Genomic DNA, 25,694 nt, shown 5'->3' on the forward strand with positions numbered 1-25,694 from the left:
GATGGCTAGATCCTGGGCTTTTTCTGGATTGCATCACGTAGTAATGAAGTACTACACTGAAACAGTCAATTAAACCTGGTTTGCATCAATATCTTAGAGGGCAACGCAAGTTAGGTCTAGGTTAGGCCTGGGATTTGCCCTCATCAGGGTCATACTTTCGCAGTTTTAACATACATGTTGGCCTGATCGAGGGTTTTTTCTGCTTTGGATCACGTAGTAAAGTGGTACCACACTGAAACAGTCAATTAAACCTGGTTTTGATCAATATTTTAGAGAGCAATTCATGTTAGGTCTAGGTTAGGTCTGGGATTTGCTCTCATCAGGCCCATTCTTTCGCATATTTCTCATACTTGATGCCTAGATCCTGGGCTTTTCCTGGATTGCATCACGTTGTAATGAAGTACAACACTGAAACAGTCAATTAAACCTGGTTTCCATCAATATCTTAGAGGACAACGCAAGTTAGGTCTGGGATAGGTCTGGGATTTGCCCTCATCAGGGTCATACTTTCGCAGTTCTAACATACATGTTGACCTGATCGAGTGTTTTTTCTGCTTTGGATCACGTAGTAAAGTGGTACCACACTGAAACAGTCCATTAAACCTGGTTTGGATCAATATTTTAGAGGATAACCCATGTTAGGTCTAGGTTAGGTCTGGGATTTTCACTCATCAGACTCATACTTTCGCATTCTTCACATACTTGTTGAACGGATCCTGGGTTTTTTCTGGTTTGGATCACGTAGGAATGTGGGACCCCACTGAAACAGTCCATTAAACCTGGTTTGGATCAATATTTTAGGGGATAACGCATGTGAGGTCTGGGATAGGTCTAGGATTTGCCCTCATCAGACTCATACTTTCGCATTCTTCACATACTTGTTGAACGGATCCTGGGTTTTCTCTGGTTTGGATCACGTAGTAATGTGGGACCACCCAGAAACAATCAATTAAACCTGGTTTCGATCAATATTTTAGAGGATAACGCAAGTTAGGTCTGGGTTAGGTCTGGGATTTGCTCTCATCAGGCTCATCCTTTCGCATATTTCTCATACTTGATGGCTAGATCCTGGGCTTTTTCTGGATTGCATCACGTAGTAATGAAGTGCAACACTGAAACAGTCAATTAAACCTGGTTTGCATCAATATCTTAGAGGGCAACGCAAGTTAGGTCAGGGATAGGTCTGGGATTTGCCCTCATCAGCGTCATACTATCGCAGTTCCAACATACATGTTGACCTGATCGAGTGTTTTTTCTACTTTGGATCACGTAGTAAAGTGGTTCCACAACTAAAACAGTCAATAAAACCAGGTTTCGATCATTATTTTAGAGGATAACGCAAGTTAGGTCTGGGATAGGTCTAGGATTTGCCCTCATCAGACTCATACTTTCGCATTCTTCACATACTTGTTGAACGGATCCTGGGTTTTTTCCAGTTTGGGTCACGTAGTAGTGTGGTACCACACTGAAACAGTCGATTAAACCTGGTTTCGATCAATATTTTTGAGGATAACGCATGTTAGGTCTAGGTTAGGCCGGGGATTTTCACTCATCTGACTCATACTTTCGCATTCTTCACATACTTGTTGAACGGATCCTGGGTTTTTTCTGGTTTGGATCACGTAGTAATGTGGGACCACACTGAAACAATCAATTAAACCTGGTCATGATAAATATTTTAGAGGATAACGCATGTTAGGTTTGGGTTAGGTCTAGGATTTGCCCTCATCAGGCTCATACATTCGCATATTTCTCATACTTCATGGCTAGATCCTGGGCTGTTCCTGGACTGTATCACGTGGTAATGTGGTACCACGATGAAACAGTCAATTAAGCCTGATTTCAATCAATATGTTAGAGGATAACGCAAGTTAGGCCAGGGATAGGTCTGGGATTCGCCATCATCAGGCTCATACTTTCGCATATTTCTCATACTTGATGGCTAGATCCTGGGCTTTGTCTGGATTGCATCACGTAGTAATGAAGTACAACATTGAAACAGTCAATTAAACCTGGTTTCCATCAATATCTTAGAGGACAACGCAAGTTAGGTCTGGGATAGGTCTGGGATTTGCCCTCATCAGGCACATGCTTTCGCGTTTTTCACATACTTGTTGAACAGATCCTGGGTTTTTTCTGGTTTGGATCACGTAGTAGTGTGGTACCACACTGAAACAGTCCATTAAACCTGGTTTGGATCAATATTTTAGGGGATAACGCATGTTAGGTCTGGGATAGGTCTAGGATTTGCCCTCATCAGACTCATACTTTCGCATTCTTCACATACTTGTTGAACGGATCCTGGGTTTTTTCTGGTTTGGATCAGGTAGTAATGTGGGACCACACTGAAACAATCAATTAAACCTGGTCATGATAAATATTTTAGAGGATAACGCATGTTAGGTCTGGGTTAGGTCTAGGATTTGCCCTCGTCAGGCTCATACTTACGCATATTTCTCATACTTCATTGCTAGATCCTGGGCTATTTCTGGATTGGATCACGTAGTAATGTGGTACCACACTGAAACAGTCAATTAAACCTGGTTTCGATCAATATTGTAGAGAATAAGTCATGTTATGTCTAGGTTAGGTCTGGGATTTGCTCTCATCAGGCTCATTCTTTCGCATATTTCTCATACTTCATGGCTAGATCCTGGGCTATCTCTGGATTGTATCACGTAGTAACGTGGTACCACGCTGAAACAGTCAATTAAACCTGGTTTCGATCAATATTTTAGAGGATAACGAAAGTTAGGTCTAGGTTAGCCCAGAGATTTTCACTCATGAGACTCATACTTTCGCATTCTTCACATACTTGTTGAACGGATCCTGGGATTTTTCTGGATTGGTACACGTAGTAATGTGGTACCACACTGAAACATTCAATTAAACCTGGTTCCGATCAATATTTTAGAGGATAACGCAAGTTAGGTCTGGGATAGGTCTGGGATTTGCCCTCATCAGGCTCATACTTTCGCGTTTTCCACATACTTGTTGTACTGATCCTGGGTTTTTTCTGGTTTGGATCACGTAGCAATGTGGTACCACACTGAAACAGTCAATAAAACCTGGTCTTGATAAATATTTTAGAGGATAACGCATGTTAGGTCTGGGATAGGTCTAGGATTTGCCCTCATCAGACTCATACTTTCGCGCACTTCACATACTGGTTGAACAGATCCTGGGTTATTTTCTGGTTTGGATCACATAGCAATGTGGTGCCACACTGAAACAGTCGATTAAACCAGGTTTCGATCAATATTTTTGAGGATAACGCATGTTAGGTCTAGGTTAGGCCTGGGATTTTCACTCATCAGACTCATACTTTCGCGTTTTTCACATACTTGTTGAACGGATCCTGGGTTTTTACTGGTTTGGATCACGTAGTAATGTGGTACCACGCTGAAACAGTCAATTAAAACTGGTTTCGATCAATATCTTAGAGGATAACGCATGTTAGGTCTGGGTCAGGTCTAGGATTTGCCCTTATCAGGCTCATACTTTCGCATATTTCTCATACTTCATGGCTGGATCCTGGGCTATTTCTGGAGTGGATCACGTAGTAATGTGGTACCACACTGAAACAGTCAATTAAAACTGGTTTTGATCAATATTTTAGAGAACAATTCATGTTAGGTCTAGGTTAGGTCTGGGATTTGCTCTCATCAGGCTCATTCTTTCGCATATTTCTCATACTTGATGGCTAGATCCTGGGCTTTTTCTGGATTGCATCACGTAGTAATGAAGTACAACACTGAAACAGTCAATTAAACCTGGTTTCCATCAATATCTTAGAGGACAACGCAAGTTTGGTCTGGGATAGGTCTGGGATTTGCCCACATCAGGCTCATACTTTCGCGTTTTTCACATACTTATTGAACAGATCCTGGGTTTTTTCCAGTTTGGGTCACGTAGTAGTGTGGTACCACACTGAAACAGTCGATTAAACCTGGTTTCGATCAATATTTTTGAGGATAACGCATGTTAGGTCTAGGTTAGGCCGGGGATTTTCACTCATCTGACTCATACTTTCGCATTCTTCACATACTTGTTGAACGGATCCTGGGTTTTTTCTGGTTTGGATCACGTAGTAATGTGGGACCACACTGAAACAATCAATTAAACCTGGTCATGATAAATATTTTAGAGGATAACGCATGTTAGGTTTGGGTTAGGTCTAGGATTTGCCCTCATCAGGCTCATACATTCGCATATTTCTCATACTTCATGGCTAGATCCTGGGCTGTTCCTGGACTGTATCACGTGGTAATGTGGTACCACGATGAAACAGTCAATTAAGCCTGATTTCAATCAATATGTTAGAGGATAACGCAAGTTAGGCCTGGGATAGGTCTTTTATTCGCCATCATCAGGCTCATACTTTCGCATATTTCTCATACTTGATGGCTAGATCCTGGGCTTTTTCTGGATTGCATCACGTAGTAATGAAGTACAACATTGAAACAGTCAATTAAACCTGGTTTCCATCAATATCTTAGAGGACAACGCAAGTTAGGTCTGGGATAGGTCTGGGATTTGCCCTCATCAGGCACATGCTTTCGCGTTTTTCACATACTTGTTGAACAGATCCTGGGTTTTTTCTGGTTTGGATCACGTAGTAGTGTGGTACCACACTGAAACAGTCCATTAAACCTGGTTTGGATCAATATTTTAGGGGATAACGCATGTTAGGTCTGGGATAGGTCTAGGATTTGCCCTCATCAGACTCATACTTTCGCATTCTTCACATACTTGTTGAACGGATCCTGGGTTTTTTCTGGTTTGGATCAGGTAGTAATGTGGGACCACACTGAAACAATCAATTAAACCTGGTCATGATAAATATTTTAGAGGATAACGCATGTTAGGTCTGGGTTAGGTCTAGGATTTGCCCTCGTCAGGCTCATACTTACGCATATTTCTCATACTTCATTGCTAGATCCTGGGCTATTTCTGGATTGGATCACGTAGTAATGTGGTACCACACTGAAACAGTCAATTAAACCTGGTTTCGATCAATATTGTAGAGAATAAGTCATGTTATTTCTAGGTTAGGTCTGGGATTTGCTCTCATCAGGCTCATTCTTTCGCATATTTCTCATACTTCATGGCTAGATCCTGGGCTATCTCTGGATTGTATCACGTAGTAACGTGGTACCACGCTGAAACAGTCAATTAAACCTGGTTTCGATCAATATTTTAGAGGATAACGAAAGTTAGGTCTAGGTTAGCCCAGAGATTTTCACTCATGAGACTCATACTTTCGCATTCTTCACATACTTGTTGAACGGATCCTGGGATTTTTCTGGATTGGTACACGTAGTAATGTGGTACCACACTGAAACATTCAATTAAACCTGGTTCCGATCAATATTTTAGAGGATAACGCAAGTTAGGTCTGGGATAGGTCTGGGATTTGCCCTCATCAGGCTCATACTTTCGCGTTTTCCACATACTTGTTGTACTGATCCTGGGTTTTTTCTGGTTTGGATCACGTAGCAATGTGGTACCACACTGAAACAGTCAATAAAACCTGGTCTTGATAAATATTTTAGAGGATAACGCATGTTAGGTTTGGGATAGGTCTAGGATTTGCCCTCATCAGACTCATACTTTTGCAGTTTTAACATGCATGTTGACCTGATCGAGGGTTTTTTCTGCTTGGGATCACGTAGTAAAGTGGTACCACACTAAAACAGTCAATTAAACCTGGTTTCGATCAATATTTTAGAGGATAACGAAAGTTATGTCTGGGATAGGTCTGAGATTTGACCTCATCAGACTCATACAATCGCACCCATCACATACTCGTTGAACAGATCCTGGATTATTTTCTGGTTTGGATCACATAGTAATGTGGTACCACACTGAAACAGTAGATTAAACCAGGTTTCGATCAATATTTTAGAGGATAACGCATGTTTGGTCTAGGTTAGGCCTGGGATTTTCACTCATCAGACTCATACTTTCGCATTCTTCACATACTTGTTGAACGGATCCTGGGTTTTTTCTGGTTTGGATCACGTAGTAATGTGGGACCACACTGAAACAATCAATTAAACCTGGTCTTGATAAATATTCTAGAGGATAACGCATGCCAGGTCTGGGATAGGTCTGGGATTCGCCCTCATCAGGCTCATACATTCGCATATTTCTCATACTTGATGGCTAGATCCTGGGCTTTTTCTGGATTGCATCACGTAGTAATGAAGTACAACACTGAAACAGTCAATTAAACCTGGTTTCCATCAATATCTTAGAGGACAACGCAAGTTAGGTCTGGGATAGGTCTGGGAATCGCCCTCATCAGGCTCATACTTTCGCACACTGCACATACTCGTTGAACAGATCCTGGGTTTTTTCTGGTTTGGATCACGTAGTAAAGTGGTTCCACAACTAAAACAGTCAATAAAACCAGGTTTCGATCATTATTTTAGAGGATAACGCAAGTTAGGTCTGGGATAGGTCTGGGATTAGCCCTCATCAGACTCATACTTTCGCGTTTTTCACATACTTGTTGAACGGATCCTGGGTTTTTACTGGTTTGGCTCACGTAGTAATGTGGTACCACGCTGAAACAGTCAGTTAAAACTGGTTTCGATCAATATCTTAGAGGATAACGCATGTTAGGTCTGGGTTAGGTCTAGGATTTGCCCTCATCAGGCTCATCCTTTCGCATATTTCTCATACTTGATGGCTAGATCCTGGGCTTTTTCTGGATTGCATCACGTAGTAATGAAGTACTACACTGAAACAGTCAATTAAACCTGGTTTGCATCAATATCTTAGAGGGCAACGCAAGTTAGGTCTAGGTTAGGCCTGGGATTTGCCCTCATCAGGGTCATACTTTCGCAGTTTTAACATACATGTTGGCCTGATCGAGGGTTTTTTCTGCTTTGGATCACGTAGTAAAGTGGTACCACACTGAAACAGTCAATTAAACCTGGTTTTGATCAATATTTTAGAGAGCAATTCATGTTAGGTCTAGGTTAGGTCTGGGATTTGCTCTCATCAGGCCCATTCTTTCGCATATTTCTCATACTTGATGCCTAGATCCTGGGCTTTTCCTGGATTGCATCACGTTGTAATGAAGTACAACACTGAAACAGTCAATTAAACCTGGTTTCCATCAATATCTTAGAGGACAACGCAAGTTAGGTCTGGGATAGGTCTGGGATTTGCCCTCATCAGGGTCATACTTTCGCAGTTCTAACATACATGTTGACCTGATCGAGTGTTTTTTCTGCTTTGGATCACGTAGTAAAGTGGTACCACACTGAAACAGTCCATTAAACCTGGTTTGGATCAATATTTTAGAGGATAACCCATGTTAGGTCTAGGTTAGGTCTGGGATTTTCACTCATCAGACTCATACTTTCGCATTCTTCACATACTTGTTGAACGGATCCTGGGTTTTTTCTGGTTTGGATCACGTAGGAATGTGGGACCCCACTGAAACAGTCCATTAAACCTGGTTTGGATCAATATTTTAGGGGATAACGCATGTGAGGTCTGGGATAGGTCTAGGATTTGCCCTCATCAGACTCATACTTTCGCATTCTTCACATACTTGTTGAACGGATCCTGGGTTTTCTCTGGTTTGGATCACGTAGTAATGTGGGACCACCCTGAAACAATCAATTAAACCTGGTTTCGATCAATATTTTAGAGGATAACGCAAGTTAGGTCTGGGTTAGGTCTGGGATTTGCTCTCATCAGGCTCATCCTTTCGCATATTTCTCATACTTGATGGCTAGATCCTGGGCTTTTTCTGGATTGCATCACGTAGTAATGAAGTGCAACACTGAAACAGTCAATTAAACCTGGTTTGCATCAATATCTTAGAGGGCAACGCAAGTTAGGTCAGGGATAGGTCTGGGATCTGCCCTCATCAGCGTCATACTATCGCAGTTCCAACATACATGTTGACCTGATCGAGTGTTTTTTCTACTTTGGATCACGTAGTAAAGTGGTTCCACAACTAAAACAGTCAATAAAACCAGGTTTCGATCATTATTTTAGAGGATAACGCAAGTTAGGTCTGGGATAGGTCTAGGATTTGCCCTCATCAGACTCATACTTTCGCATTCTTCACATACTTGTTGAACGGATCCTGGGTTTTCTCTGGTTTGGATCACGTAGTAATGTGGGACCACCCTGAAACAATCAATTAAACCTGGTTTCGATCATTATTTTAGAGGATAACGCAAGTTAGGTCTGGGATAGGTCTGGGATTAGCCCTCATCAGACTCATACTTTCGCGTTTTTCACATACTTGTTGAACGGATCCTGGGTTTTTACTGGTTTGGATCACGTAGTAATGTGGTACCACGCTGAAACAGTCAATTAAAACTGGTTTCGATCAATATCTTAGAGGATAACGCATGTTAGGTCTGGGTCAGGTCTAGGATTTGCCCTTATCAGGCTCATACTTTCGCATATTTCTCATACTTCATGGCTGGATCCTGGGCTATTTCTGGAGTGGATCACGTAGTAATGTGGTACCACACTGAAACAGTCAATTAAAACTGGTTTTGATCAATATTTTAGAGAACAATTCATGTTAGGTCTAGGTTAGGTCTGGGATTTGCTCTCATCAGGCTCATTCTTTCGCATATTTCTCATACTTGATGGCTAGATCCTGGGCTTTTTCTGGATTGCATCACGTAGTAATGAAGTACAACACTGAAACAGTCAATTAAACCTGGTTTCCATCAATATCTTAGAGGACAACGCAAGTTTGGTCTGGGATAGGTCTGGGATTTGCCCACATCAGGCTCATACTTTCGCGTTTTTCACATACTTATTGAACAGATCCTGGGTTTTTTCCAGTTTGGGTCACGTAGTAGTGTGGTACCACACTGAAACAGTCGATTAAACCTGGTTTCGATCAATATTTTTGAGGATAACGCATGTTAGGTCTAGGTTAGGCCGGGGATTTTCACTCATCTGACTCATACTTTCGCATTCTTCACATACTTGTTGAACGGATCCTGGGTTTTTTCTGGTTTGGATCACGTAGTAATGTGGGACCACACTGAAACAATCAATTAAACCTGGTCATGATAAATATTTTAGAGGATAACGCATGTTAGGTTTGGGTTAGGTCTAGGATTTGCCCTCATCAGGCTCATACATTCGCATATTTCTCATACTTCATGGCTAGATCCTGGGCTGTTCCTGGACTGTATCACGTGGTAATGTGGTACCACGATGAAACAGTCAATTAAGCCTGATTTCAATCAATATGTTAGAGGATAACGCAAGTTAGGCCTGGGATAGGTCTGGGATTCGCCATCATCAGGCTCATACTTTCGCATATTTCTCATACTTGATGGCTAGATCCTGGGCTTTTTCTGGATTGCATCACGTAGTAATGAAGTACAACATTGAAACAGTCAATTAAACCTGGTTTCCATCAATATCTTAGAGGACAACGCAAGTTAGGTCTGGGATAGGTCTGGGATTTGCCCTCATCAGGCACATGCTTTCGCGTTTTTCACATACTTGTTGAACAGATCCTGGGTTTTTTCTGGTTTGGATCACGTAGTAGTGTGGTACCACACTGAAACAGTCCATTAAACCTGGTTTGGATCAATATTTTAGGGGATAACGCATGTTAGGTCTGGGATAGGTCTAGGATTTGCCCTCATCAGACTCATACTTTCGCATTCTTCACATACTTGTTGAACGGATCCTGGGTTTTTTCTGGTTTGGATCAGGTAGTAATGTGGGACCACACTGAAACAATCAATTAAACCTGGTCATGATAAATATTTTAGAGGATAACGCATGTTAGGTCTGGGTTAGGTCTAGGATTTGCCCTCGTCAGGCTCATACTTACGCATATTTCTCATACTTCATTGCTAGATCCTGGGCTATTTCTGGATTGGATCACGTAGTAATGTGGTACCACACTGAAACAGTCAATTAAACCTGGTTTCGATCAATATTGTAGAGAATAAGTCATGTTATGTCTAGGTTAGGTCTGGGATTTGCTCTCATCAGGCTCATTCTTTCGCATATTTCTCATACTTCATGGCTAGATCCTGGGCTATCTCTGGATTGTATCACGTAGTAACGTGGTACCACGCTGAAACAGTCAATTAAACCTGGTTTCGATCAATATTTTAGAGGGTAACGAAAGTTAGGTCTAGGTTAGCCCAGAGATTTTCACTCATGAGACTCATACTTTCGCATTCTTCACATACTTGTTGAACGGATCCTGGGATTTTTCTGGATTGGTACACGTAGTAATGTGGTACCACACTGAAACATTCAATTAAACCTGGTTCCGATCAATATTTTAGAGGATAACGCAAGTTAGGTCTGGGATAGGTCTGGGATTTGCCCTCATCAGGCTCATACTTTCGCGTTTTCCACATACTTGTTGTACTGATCCTGGGTTTTTTCTGGTTTGGATCACGTAGCAATGTGGTACCACACTGAAACAGTCAATAAAACCTGGTCTTGATAAATATTTTAGAGGATAACGCATGTTAGGTCTGGGATAGGTCTAGGATTTGCCCTCATCAGACTCATACTTTCGCGCACTTCACATACTGGTTGAACAGATCCTGGGTTATTTTCTGGTTTGGATCACATAGCAATGTGGTGCCACACTGAAACAGTCGATTAAACCAGGTTTCGATCAATATTTTTGAGGATAACGCATGTTAGGTCTAGGTTAGGCCTGGGATTTTCACTCATCAGACTCATACTTTCGCACACTTCACATACTCGTTGAACAGATCCTGGGTTATTTTCTGGTTTGGATCACATAGTAATGTGGTACCACACTGAAACAGTAGATTAAACCAGGTTTCGATCAATATCTTAGAGGATAACGCATGTTAGGTCTGGGTTAGGTCTAGGATTTGCCCTCATCAGGCTCATCCTTTCGCATATTTCTCATACTTGATGGCTAGATCCTGGGCTTTTTCTGGATTGCATCACGTAGTAATGAAGTACTACACTGAAACAGTCAATTAAACCTGGTTTGCATCAATATCTTAGAGGGCAACGCAAGTTAGGTCTAGGTTAGGCCTGGGATTTGCCCTCATCAGGGTCATACTTTCGCAGTTTTAACATACATGTTGGCCTGATCGAGGGTTTTTTCTGCTTTGGATCACGTAGTAAAGTGGTACCACACTGAAACAGTCAATTAAACCTGGTTTTGATCAATATTTTAGAGAGCAATTCATGTTAGGTCTAGGTTAGGTCTGGGATTTGCTCTCATCAGGCCCATTCTTTCGCATATTTCTCATACTTGATGCCTAGATCCTGGGCTTTTCCTGGATTGCATCACGTAGTAATGAAGTACAACACTGAAACAGTCAATTAAACCTGGTTTCCATCAATATCTTAGAGGACAACGCAAGTTAGGTCTGGGATAGGTCTGGGATTTGCCCTCATCAGGGTCATACTTTCGCAGTTCTAACATACATGTTGACCTGATCGAGTGTTTTTTCTGCTTTGGATCACGTAGTAAAGTGGTACCACACTGAAACAGTCCATTAAACCTGGTTTGGATCAATATTTTAGAGGATAACCCATGTTAGGTCTAGGTTAGGTCTGGGATTTTCACTCATCAGACTCATACTTTCGCATTCTTCACATACTTGTTGAACGGATCCTGGGTTTTTTCTGGTTTGGATCACGTAGGAATGTGGGACCCCACTGAAACAGTCCATTAAACCTGGTTTGGATCAATATTTTAGGGGATAACGCATGTGAGGTCTGGGATAGGTCTAGGATTTGCCCTCATCAGACTCATACTTTCGCATTCTTCACATACTTGTTGAACGGATCCTGGGTTTTCTCTGGTTTGGATCACGTAGTAATGTGGGACCACCCTGAAACAATCAATTAAACCTGGTTTCGATCAATATTTTAGAGGATAACGCAAGTTAGGTCTGGGTTAGGTCTGGGATTTGCTCTCATCAGGCTCATCCTTTCGCATATTTCTCATACTTGATGGCTAGATCCTGGGCTTTTTCTGGATTGCATCACGTAGTAATGAAGTGCAACACTGAAACAGTCAATTAAACCTGGTTTGCATCAATATCTTAGAGGGCAACGCAAGTTAGGTCAGGGATAGGTCTGGGATCTGCCCTCATCAGCGTCATACTATCGCAGTTCCAACATACATGTTGACCTGATCGAGTGTTTTTTCTGCTTTGGATCACGTAGTAAAGTGGTTCCACAACTAAAACAGTCAATAAAACCAGGTTTCGATCATTATTTTAGAGGATAACGCAAGTTAGGTCTGGGATAGGTCTAGGATTTGCCCTCATCAGACTCATACTTTCGCATTCTTCACATACTTGTTGAACGGATCCTGGGTTTTCTCTGGTTTGGATCACGTAGTAATGTGGGACCACCCTGAAACAATCAATTAAACCTGGTTTCGATCATTATTTTAGAGGATAACGCAAGTTAGGTCTGGCATAGGTCTGGGATTAGCCCTCATCAGACTCATACTTTCGCGTTTTTCACATACTTGTTGAACGGATCCTGGGTTTTTACTGGTTTGGATCACGTAGTAATGTGGTACCACGCTGAAACAGTCAATTAAAACTGGTTTCGATCAATATCTTAGAGGATAACGCATGTTAGGTCTGGGTCAGGTCTAGGATTTGCCCTTATCAGGCTCATACTTTCGCATATTTCTCATACTTCATGGCTGGATCCTGGGCTATTTCTGGAGTGGATCACGTAGTAATGTGGTACCACACTGAAACAGTCAATTAAAACTGGTTTTGATCAATATTTTAGAGAACAATTCATGTTAGGTCTAGGTTAGGTCTGGGATTTGCTCTCATCAGGCTCATTCTTTCGCATATTTCTCATACTTGATGGCTAGATCCTGGGCTTTTTCTGGATTGCATCACGTAGTAATGAAGTACAACACTGAAACAGTCAATTAAACCTGGTTTCCATCAATATCTTAGAGGACAACGCAAGTTTGGTCTGGGATAGGTCTGGGATTTGCCCACATCAGGCTCATACTTTCGCGTTTTTCACATACTTATTGAACAGATCCTGGGTTTTTTCCAGTTTGGGTCACGTAGTAGTGTGGTACCACACTGAAACAGTCGATTAAACCTGGTTTCGATCAATATTTTTGAGGATAACGCATGTTAGGTCTAGGTTAGGCCGGGGATTTTCACTCATCTGACTCATACTTTCGCATTCTTCACATACTTGTTGAACGGATCCTGGGTTTTTTCTGGTTTGGATCACGTAGTAATGTGGGACCACACTGAAACAATCAATTAAACCTGGTCATGATAAATATTTTAGAGGATAACGCATGTTAGGTTTGGGTTAGGTCTAGGATTTGCCCTCATCAGGCTCATACATTCGCATATTTCTCATACTTCATGGCTAGATCCTGGGCTGTTCCTGGACTGTATCACGTGGTAATGTGGTACCACGATGAAACAGTCAATTAAGCCTGATTTCAATCAATATGTTAGAGGATAACGCAAGTTAGGCCTGGGATAGGTCTTTTATTCGCCATCATCAGGCTCATACTTTCGCATATTTCTCATACTTGATGGCTAGATCCTGGGCTTTTTCTGGATTGCATCACGTAGTAATGAAGTACAACATTGAAACAGTCAATTAAACCTGGTTTCCATCAATATCTTAGAGGACAACGCAAGTTAGGTCTGGGATAGGTCTGGGATTTGCCCTCATCAGGCACATGCTTTCGCGTTTTTCACATACTTGTTGAACAGATCCTGGGTTTTTTCTGGTTTGGATCACGTAGTAGTGTGGTACCACACTGAAACAGTCCATTAAACCTGGTTTGGATCAATATTTTAGGGGATAACGCATGTTAGGTCTGGGATAGGTCTAGGATTTGCCCTCATCAGACTCATACTTTCGCATTCTTCACATACTTGTTGAACGGATCCTGGGTTTTTTCTGGTTTGGATCAGGTAGTAATGTGGGACCACACTGAAACAATCAATTAAACCTGGTCATGATAAATATTTTAGAGGATAACGCATGTTAGGTCTGGGTTAGGTCTAGGATTTGCCCTCGTCAGGCTCATACTTACGCATATTTCTCATACTTCATTGCTAGATCCTGGGCTATTTCTGGATTGGATCACGTAGTAATGTGGTACCACACTGAAACAGTCAATTAAACCTGGTTTCGATCAATATTGTAGAGAATAAGTCATGTTATGTCTAGGTTAGGTCTGGGATTTGCTCTCATCAGGCTCATTCTTTCGCATATTTCTCATACTTCATGGCTAGATCCTGGGCTATCTCTGGATTGTATCACGTAGTAACGTGGTACCACGCTGAAACAGTCAATTAAACCTGGTTTCGATCAATATTTTAGAGGATAACGAAAGTTAGGTCTAGGTTAGCCCAGAGATTTTCACTCATGAGACTCATACTTTCGCATTCTTCACATACTTGTTGAACGGATCCTGGGATTTTTCTGGATTGGTACACGTAGTAATGTGGTACCACACTGAAACATTCAATTAAACCTGGTTCCGATCAATATTTTAGAGGATAACGCAAGTTAGGTCTGGGATAGGTCTGGGATTTGCCCTCATCAGGCTCATACTTTCGCGTTTTCCACATACTTGTTGTACTGATCCTGGGTTTTTTCTGGTTTGGATCACGTAGCAATGTGGTACCACACTGAAACAGTCAATAAAACCTGGTCTTGATAAATATTTTAGAGGATAACGCATGTTAGGTCTGGGATAGGTCTAGGATTTGCCCTCATCAGACTCATACTTTCGCGCACTTCACATACTGGTTGAACAGATCCTGGGTTATTTTCTGGTTTGGATCACATAGCAATGTGGTGCCACACTGAAACAGTCGATTAAACCAGGTTTCGATCAATATTTTTGAGGATAACGCATGTTAGGTCTAGGTTAGGCCTGGGATTTTCACTCATCAGACTCATACTTTCGCACACTTCACATACTCGTTGAACAGATCCTGGGTTATTTTCTGGTTTGGATCACATAGTAATGTGGTACCACACTGAAACAGTAGATTAAACCAGGTTTCGATCAATATTTTAGAGGATAACGCATGTTAGGTCTAGGTTAGGCCTGGGATTTTCACTCATCAGACTCATACTTTCGCATTCTTCACATACTTGTTGAACGGATCCTAGGTTTTTTCTGGTTTGGATTACGTAGTAATGTGGGACCACACTGAAACAATCAATTAAACCTGGTCATGATAAATATTTTAGAGGATAACGCATGTTAGGTCTGGGATAGGTCTAGGATTTGCCCTCATCAGACTCATACGTTCGCACACTTCACATACTCGTTGAACAGATCCTGGGTTATTTTCTGGTTTGGATCACGTAGTAATGTGGTACCACACTGAAACAGTCGATAAAACCAGGTTTCGATCAATATTTTTGAGGATAACGCATGTTAGGTCTAGGTTAGGCCTGGGATTTTCACTCATCAGACTCATACTTTCGCATTCTTCACATACTTGTTGAACGGATCCTGGGTTTTTGCTGGTTTGGATCACGTAGTAATGTGGTACCACACTGAAACAATCAATTAAACCTGGTCTTGATAAATATTTTAGAGAATAATTCATGCTAGGTCTAGGTTAGGCCAGGGATTTGCTCTCATCAGGCTCATTCTTTCGCATATTTCTCATACTAGATGGCTAGATCCTGGGATTTTTCTGGATTGCATCACGTAGTAATGTGGTACCACACTGAAACAGTCAATTAAACCTGGTTTCGATCAATATTTTAGAGGATAACGCAAATTAGGTCTAGGTTAGGCCTGGGATTTTCACTCAACAGACTCATACTTTCGCATTCCTCACATACTTGTTGAACGGATCCTGGGGTTTTACAGGATTGGATCACGTAGTAATGAAGTACAACACTGAAACAGTCAATTAAACCTGGTTTGGATCAATATTTTACAGGATAACGCATGTTAGGTCTAGGTTAGGTCTGGGATTTTCACTCATCAGACTCATACTTTCGCATTCTTCACATACTTGTTGAACGGATCCAGGGTTTTTTCTGGTTTGGATCACGTAGTAAAGTGGTACCACACTAAAACAGTCAACTAAACCTGGTTTCGATCAATATTTTAGAGGATAACGCAAGTTAGGTATGGGATAGGTCTATGGTTTGCCCTCATCAGGCTCATTCTTTCGCATATTTCTCATACTTGATGGCTAGATCCTGGGCTTTTTCTGGATTGCATCACGTAGTATTGTGGTACCACACTGAAACATTCAAATATACCTGGTCTTGAAAATATTTTAGAGGATAACGCATGTTAGGTTTGGGTTAGGTCTAGGATTTGCCCACATCAGGCTCATACTTTCGCATATTTCTCATACTTCATGGCTAGATCCTGGGCTGTTTCTGGATTGGATCACGTAGTAATGTGGTACCACGCTGAAACAGTCAATTAAACCTTGTTTCGATCAATATTTTAGAGGATAACGCAAGTTAGGTCTGGGATAGGTCTGGGATTCGCCCTCATCAGGCTCATACTTTCGCACACTTCACATACTCGTTTAACGGATCCTGGGTTTTCTCTGGTTTGGATCACGAAGTAGTGAGATACCACACTGAAACAGTCCATTAAACCTGGTTTCGATCAATATTTTAGAGAATAATTCATGTTAGGTCTAGGTTAGGCCTTGGATTTTCACTCAACAGACTCATACTTTCGCATTCCTCACATACTTGTTGAACGGATCCTGGGGTTTTACTGGATTGGATCACGTAGTAATGTGGTACCACACTGAAACAGTCAATTAAACCTGGTTTCGATCAATATTTTAGAGAATAATTCATGTTAGGTCTGGGTTAGGTCTGGGATTTGCTCTCATCAGGCTCATTCTTTCGCATATTTCTCATACTTGATGGCTAGATCCTGGGCTTTTTCTGGATTGCATCACGTAGTAATGAAGTACAACACTGAAACAGTCAATTAAACCTGGTTTCGATCAATATTTTAGAGAATAATTCATGTTAGGTCTATGTTAGGCCTGGGATTTGCCCTCATCAGGGTCATACTTTCGCAGTTCTAACATACATGTTGACCTGATCGAGTGTTTTTTCTGCTTTGGATCACGTAGAAAAGTGGTACCACACTGAAACAGTCCACTAAACCTGGTTTGGATCAATATTTTAGAGGATAACGCATGTTAGGTCTGGGTTAGGTCTAGGATTTGCCCTCATCAGGCTCATACTTTCGCATATTTCTCATACTTCATGGCTAGATCCTGGGCTATTTCTGGATTGGATCACGTAGTAATGTGGTACCACACTGAAACAGTCAATTAAACCTGGTTTCGATCAATATTTTAGAGGACAATGCAAGTTAGGTCTGGGATAGGTCTGGGATTTGCCCACATCAGGGTCATACTTTCGCATTTTTCACATACTTGTTGAACAGATCCTGGGTTTTTTCTGGTTTGAATCGCGCAGTAATGTGGTACCACACTGAAACAGCCCACTAATCCTGGTTTCGATCAATATTTTAGAGGATAACGAAAGTTATGTCTAGGTTAGGCCTGGGATTTGCCCTCATCAGACTCATGCTTTCGCATTTTTCACATACTTGTTGAACAGATCCTGGGTTTTTTCTGGTATGGATCACGTAGTAATGTGGTACCACACTGAAACATTCAGTTAAACCTGGTCTTGATAAATATTTTTGAGGATAACGCATGTTAGTTCTGGGTTAGGTCTAGGATTTGCCCTCGTCAGGCTCATACTTTCGCATATTTCTCATACTTCATGGCTAGATCCTGGGCTATTTCTGGATTGGATCACGTAGTAATGTGGTACCACACTGAAACAGTCAATTAAACCTGGTTTCGATCAATATTTTAGAGGATAACGCATGTTTGGTGTGGGATAGGTCTAGGATTTGCCCTCATCAGAGTCATACTTTCGCACACTTCACATACTCCTTGAACAGATCCTGGGTTATTTTCTGGTTTGGATCACATAGTAATGTGGTACCACACTGAAACAGTCGATTAAACCAGGTTTCGATCAATATTTTAGAGGATAACGCAAGTTAGGTCTGGGATAGGTCTGGGATTTGCCCTCATCAGACTCATACTTTCGCACACTTCACATACTCGTTGAACATATCCTGGGTTATTTTCTGGTTTGGATCACATAGTAATGTGGTACCACACTGAAACAGTCAATTAAACCTGGTTTCGATCAATATTTTAGAGAATAATTCATGTTATGTCTAGGTTAGGTCTGGGATTTGCTCTCATCAGGCTCATTCTTTCGCATATTTCTCATACTTGATGGCTAGATCCTGGGCTTTTTCTGGATTGCATCACGTAGTAATGAAGTAAAACACTGAAACAGTCAATTAAACCTGGTTTCCATCAATATTTTAGAGGTCAACGCATGTTAGGTCTAGGTTAGGCCTGGGATTTGCCCACATCAGGGTCATACTTTCGCAGTTCTAACATACATGTTGACCTGATCGATGGTTTTTTCTGCCTTGGATCACGTAGTAAAGTGGTACCACACTGAAACAGTCCACTAAACCTGGTTTGGATCAATATTTTAGAGGATAACGCATGTTAGGTCAAGGTTAGCCCTGAGATTTTCACTCATCAGACTCATACTTTCGCATTCTTCACATACTTGTTGAACGGATCCTGGGATTTTTCTGGATTGGTACACGTAGTAATGTGGTACCACACTGAAACATTCAATTAAACCAGGTCTTGATAAATATTATATAGGAAAACGCATGTTAGGTCTGGGTCAGGTCTAGGATTTGCCCTCGTCAGGCTCATACTTTCGCATATTTCTCATACTTCATGGCTAGATCCTGGGCTATTTCTGGATTGGCTCACGTAGTAATGTGGTACCACACTGAAACAGTCAATTAAACCTGGTTTCGATCAATATTGTAGAGAATAAGTCATGTTATGTCTAGGTTAGGTCTGGGATTTGCTCTCATCAGGCTCATTCTTTCGCATATTTCTCATACTTCATGGCTAGATCCTGGGCTATCTCTGGATTGTATCACGTAGTAACGTGGTACCACGCTGAAACAGTCAATTAAACCTGGTTTCGATCAATATTTTAGAGGATAACGAAAGTTAGGTCTGGGATAGGTCTAGGATTTGCCCTCATCAGGCTCATACTTTCGCGTTTTTCACATACTTGTTGAACTGATCCTGGGTTTTTTCTGGTTTGGATCACGTAGTAATGTGGTACCACACTGAAACAGTCAATTAAACCTGGTTTCCATCAATATTTTAGAGGACAACGCATGTTAGGTCTAGGTTAGGCCTGGGATTTGCCCTCATCAGGGTCATACTTTCGCAGTTTTAACATGCATGTTGACATGATCGAGGGTTTTTTCTGCTTTGGATCACGTGGTAAAGTGGTACCACACTAAAACAGTCAATTAAACCTGGTTTCGATCAATATTTTAGAGGATAACGCAAATTAGGTCTAGGTTAGGCCTTGGATTTTCACTCAACAGACTCATACTTTCGCATTCCTCACATACTTGTTGAACGGATCCTGGGGTTTTACTGGATTGGATCACGTAGTAATGTGGTACCACACTGAAACAGTCAATTAAACCTGGTTTCGATCAATATTTTAGAGAATAATTCATGTTAGATCTGGGTTAGGTCTGGGATTTGCTCTCATCAGGCTCATTCTTTCGCATATTTCTCATACTTGATGGCTAGATCCTGGGCTTTTTCTGGATTGCATCACGTAGTAATGAAGTACAACACTGAAACAGTCAATTAAACCTGGTTTCGATCAATATTTTAGAGAATAATTCATGTTAGGTCTAGGTTAGGCCTGGGATTTGCCCTCATCAGGGTCATACTTTCGCAGTTCTAACATACATGTTGACCTGATCGAGTGTTTTTTCTGCTTTGGATCACGTAGAAAAGTGGTACCACACTGAAACAGTCCACTAAACCTGGTTTGGATCAATATTTTAGAGGATAACGCATGTTAGGTCTGGGTTAGGTCTAGGATTTGCCCTCATCAGGCTCATACTTTCGCATATTTCTCATACTTCATGGCTAGATCCTGGGCTATTTCTGGATTGGATCACGTAGTAATGTGGTACCACACTGAAACAGTCAATTAAACCTGGTTTCGATCAATATTTTAGAGGACAATGCAAGTTAGGTCTGGGATAGGTCTGGGATTTGCCCACATCAGGGTCATACTTTCGCATTTTTCACATACTTGTTGAACAGATCCTGGGTTTTTTCTGGTTTGAATCGCGCAGTAATGTGGTACCACACTGAAACAGCCCACTAATCCTGGTTTCGATCAATATTTTAGAGGATAACGAAAGTTATGTCTAGGTTAGGCCTGGGATTTGCCCTCATCAGACTCATGCTTTCGCATTTTTCACATACTTGTTGAACAGATCCTGGGTTTTTTCTGGTATGGATCACGTAGTAATGTGGTACCACACTGAAACATTCAGTTAAACCTGGTCTTGATAAATATTTTTGAGGATAACGCATGTTAGTTCTGGGTTAGGTCTAGGATTTGCCCTCGTCAGGCTCATACTTTCGCATATTTCTCATACTTCATGGCTAGATCCTGGGCTATTTCTGGATTGGATCACGTAGTAATGTGGTACCACACTGAAACAGTCAATTAAACCTGGTTTCGATCAATATTTTAGAGGATAACGCATGTTTGGTGTGGGATAGGTCTAGGATTTGCCCTCATCAGAGTCATACTTTCGCACACTTCACATACTCCTTGAACAGATCCTGGGTTATTTTCTGGTTTGGATCACATAGTAATGTGGTACCACACTGAAACAGTCGATTAAACCAGGTTTCGATCAATATTTTAGAGGATAACGCAAGTTAGGTCTGGGATAGGTCTGGGATTTGCCCTCATCAGACTCATACTTTCGCACACTTCACATACTCGTTGAACATATCCTGGGTTATTTTCTGGTTTGGATCACATAGTAATGTGGTACCACACTGAAACAGTCAATTAAACCTGGTTTCGATCAATATTTTAGAGAATAATTCATGTTATGTCTAGGTTAGGTCTGGGATTTGCTCTCATCAGGCTCATTCTTTCGCATATTTCTCATACTTGATGACTAGATCCTGGGCTTTTTCTGGATTGCATCACGTAGTAATGAAGTAAAACACTGAAACAGTCAATTAAACCTGGTTTCCATCAATATTTTAGAGGTCAACGCATGTTAGGTCTAGGTTAGGCCTGGGATTTGCCCACATCAGGGTCATACTTTCGCAGTTCTAACATACATGTTGACCTGATCGATGGTTTTTTCTGCCTTGGATCACGTAGTAAAGTGGTACCACACTGAAACAGTCCACTAAACCTGGTTTGGATCAATATTTTAGAGGATAACGCATGTTAGGTCAAGGTTAGCCCTGAGATTTTCACTCATCAGACTCATACTTTCGCATTCTTCACATACTTGTTGAACGGATCCTGGGATTTTTCTGGATTGGTACACGTAGTAATGTGGTACCACACTGAAACATTCAATTAAACCAGGTCTTGATAAATATTATATAGGAAAACGCATGTTAGGTCTGGGTCAGGTCTAGGATTTGCCCTCGTCAGGCTCATACTTTCGCATATTTCTCATACTTCATGGCTAGATCCTGGGCTATTTCTGGATTGGCTCACGTAGTAATGTGGTACCACACTGAAACAGTCAATTAAACCTGGTTTCGATCAATATTGTAGAGAATAAGTCATGTTATGTCTAGGTTAGGTCTGGGATTTGCTCTCATCAGGCTCATTCTTTCGCATATTTCTCATACTTCATGGCTAGATCCTGGGCTATCTCTGGATTGTATCACGTAGTAACGTGGTACCACGCTGAAACAGTCAATTAAACCTGGTTTCGATCAATATTTTAGAGGATAACGAAAGTTAGGTCTGGGATAGGTCTAGGATTTGCCCTCATCAGGCTCATACTTTCGCGTTTTTCACATACTTGTTGAACTGATCCTGGGTTTTTTCTGGTTTGGATCACGTAGTAATGTGGTACCACACTGAAACAGTCAATTAAACCTGGTTTCCATCAATATTTTAGAGGACAACGCATGTTAGGTCTAGGTTAGGCCTGGGATTTGCCCTCATCAGGGTCATACTTTTGCAGTTTTAACATACATGTGGACGTGATCGAGGGTTCTTTCTGTTTTGGATCACGTAGTAAAGTGGTACCACACTGAAACAGTCCATTAAACCTGGTTTGGATCAATATTTTAGAGGATAACGCATGTGAGGTCTAGGTTAGCCCTGGGGTTTTCACTCATCAGACTCATACTTTCGCATTCTTCACATACTTGTTGAACGGATCCTGGGTTTTTACTGGTTTGGATCACGTAGTAACGTGGAACCACACTGAAACATTCAATTAAACCTTGTCTTGATAAATATTTTAGAGGATAACGCATGTTAGGTTTGGGTTAGGTCTAGGATTTGCCCTCATCAGGCTCATACTTTCGCATATTTCTCATACTTCATGGCTAGATCCTGGGCTTTTTCTGGATTGCATCACGTAGTAATTGAAGTACAACACTGAAACAGTCAATTAAACCTGGTTTCCATCAATATCTTAGAGGACAACGCAAGTTAGGTCTGGGATAGGTCTGGGATTTGCCCCCATCAGGCTCATACTTTCGCGTTTTTCACATACTTGTTGAACAGATCCTGGGTTTTTTCCGGTTTGGGTCACGTAGTAGTGTGGTACCACACTGAAACAGTCCATTAAACCTGGTTTGGATCAATATTTTAGAGGATAACGCATGTTAGGTCGGGGTTAGGCCTGGGATTTTCACTCATCAGACTCATACTTTCGCATTCTTCTCATACTTGTTGAACGGATCCTGGGTTTTTTCTGGTTTGGATAACGTAGTAATGTGGGACCACACTGAAACAATCAATTAAACCTGGTCTTGATAAATATTTTAGAGGATAACGCATGTTAGGTCTGGGATAGGTCTGGGATTTGCCCTCATCAGACTCATACTTTCGCACACTTCACATACTTGTTGAACAGATCCTGGGTTATTTTCTGGTTTGGATCACATAGTAATGTGGTACCACAGTGAAACAGCCGATTAAACCAGGTTTCGATCAATATTTTTGAGGACAACGCATGTTAGGTCTAGGTTAGGCCTGGGATTTTCACTCATCAGACTCATACTTTCGCATTCTTCTCATACTTGTTGAACGGATCCTGGGTTTTTTCTGGTTTGGATCACGTAGTAATGTGGGACCACACAGAAACAATCAATTAAACCTGGTCTTGATAAATATTTTAGAGGATAACGCATGTGAGGTCTGGGTTAGGTCTAGGATTTGCCCTCGTCAGGCTCATACTTTCGCATATTTCTCATACTTCATGGCTAGATCCTGGGCTATTTCTGGATTGTATCACGTAGTAATGTGGTACCACACAGAAACAGTCAGTTAAACCTGGTTTCGATCAATATTTTAGAGGATAACGCAAGTTAGGTCTGGGATAGGTCTGGGATTTGCCCTCATCAGGCTCATACTTTCGCGTTTTTCACATACTAGTTGAACAGATCCTGGGTTTTTTCTGGTTTGGGTCACGTAGTAGTGTGGTACCACACTGAAACAGTCGATTAAACGTGGTTTCGATCAATATTTTTGAGGATAACGCATGTTAGGTCTAGGTTAGGCCGTGGATTTTCACTCATCAGACTCATACTTTCGCATTCTTCACATACTTGTTGAACGGATCCTGGGTTTTTGCTGGTTTGGATCACGTAGTAATGTGGTACCACACTGAAACAATCAATTAAACCTGGTCTTGATAAATATTTTAGAGAATAATTCATGCTAGGTCTAGGTTAGGCCTGGGATTTGCTCTCATCAGGCTCATTCTTTCGCATATTTCTCATACTAGATGGCTAGATCCTGGGCTTTTTCTGGATTGCATCACGTAGTAATGTGGTACCACACTGAAACAGTCGATTAAACCTGGTTTCGATCAATATTTTAGAGGATAACGAATGTTAGGTCTAGGTTAGGCCTGGGATTTGCTCTCATCAGGCTCATTCTTTCGCATATTTCTCATACTAGATGGCTAGATCCTGGGCTTTTTTTGGATTGCATCACGTAGTAATGATGTACAACACTGAAACAGTCCATTAAACCTGGTTGCGATCAATATTTTACAGGATAACGCATGTTAGGTCTGGGTTAGGCCTGGGATTTTCACTCAACAGACTCATTCTTTCGCATATTTCTCATACTTGATGGCTAGATCCTGGGCTTTTTCAGGATTGCATCACGTAGTAATGAAGTACAACACTGAAACAGTCAATTAAACCTGGTTTCGATCAATATTTTAGAAGATAACGCATGTTAGGTCTATGTTAGGCCTGGGATTTGCCCTCATCAGGGTCATACTTTCGCAGTTTTAACATGCATGTTGACCTGATCGAGGGTTTTTTCTGCTTTGGATCACGTAGTAAAGTGGTACCACACTAAAACAGTCAACTAAACCTGGTTTCGATCAATATTTTAGAGGATAACGCAAGTTAGGTATGGGATAGGTCTAGGGTTTGCCCTCATCAGGCTCATTCTTTCGCATATTTCTCATACTTGATGGCTAGATCCTGGGCTTTTTCTGGATTGCATCACGTAGTATTGTGGTACCACACTGAAACATTCAAATATACCTGGTCTTGATAAATATTTTAGAGGATAACGCATGGTAGGTTTGGGTTAGGTCTAGGATTTGCCCACATCAGGCTCATACTTTCGCATATTTCTCATACTTCATGGCTAGATCCTGGGCTGTTTCTGGATTGTATCACGTAGTAATGTGGTACCACGCTGAAACAGTCAATTAAACCTTGTTTCGATCAATATTTTAGAGGATAACGCAAGTTAGATCTGGGATAGGTCTGGGATTCGCCCTCATCAGGCTCATACTTTCGCACACTTCACATACTCGTTTAACGGATCCTGGGTTTTCTCTGGTTTGGATCACGAAGTAGTGAGATACCACACTGAAACAGTCCATTAAACCTGGTTTCGCTCAATATTTTAGAGAATAATTCATGTTAGGTCTGGGTTAGGTCTGGGATTTGCTCTCATCAGGCTCATTCTTTCGCATATTTCTCATACTTGATGGCTAGATCCTGGGCTTTTTCTGGATTGCATCACGTAGTAATGAAGTACAACACTGAAACAGTCAATTAAACCTGGTTTCGATCAATATTTTAGAGAATAATTCATGTTAGGTCTAGGTTAGGCCTGGGATTTGCCCTCATCAGGGTCATACTTTCGCAGTTCTAACATACATGTTGACCTGATCGAGGGTTTTCTCTGCTTTGGATCAGGTAGAAAAGTGGTACCACACTGAAACAGTCCACTAAACCTGGTTTGGATCAATATTTTAGAGGATAACGCATGTTAGGTCTGGGTTAGGTCTAGGATTTGCCCTCATCAGGCTCATACTTTCGCATATTTCTCATACTTCATGGCTAGATCCTGGGCTATTTCTGGATTGGATCACGTAGTAATGTGGTACCACACTGAAACAGTCAATTAAACCTGGTTTCGATCAATATTTTAGAGGACAATGCAAGTTAGGTCTGGGATAGGTCTGGGATTTGCCCACATCAGGGTCATACTTT

This window comes from Colletes latitarsis, unplaced genomic scaffold (assembly GCF_051014445.1).
Source record: "Colletes latitarsis isolate SP2378_abdomen unplaced genomic scaffold, iyColLati1 scaffold0007, whole genome shotgun sequence".
Taxonomy (NCBI): domain Eukaryota; kingdom Metazoa; phylum Arthropoda; class Insecta; order Hymenoptera; family Colletidae; genus Colletes; species Colletes latitarsis.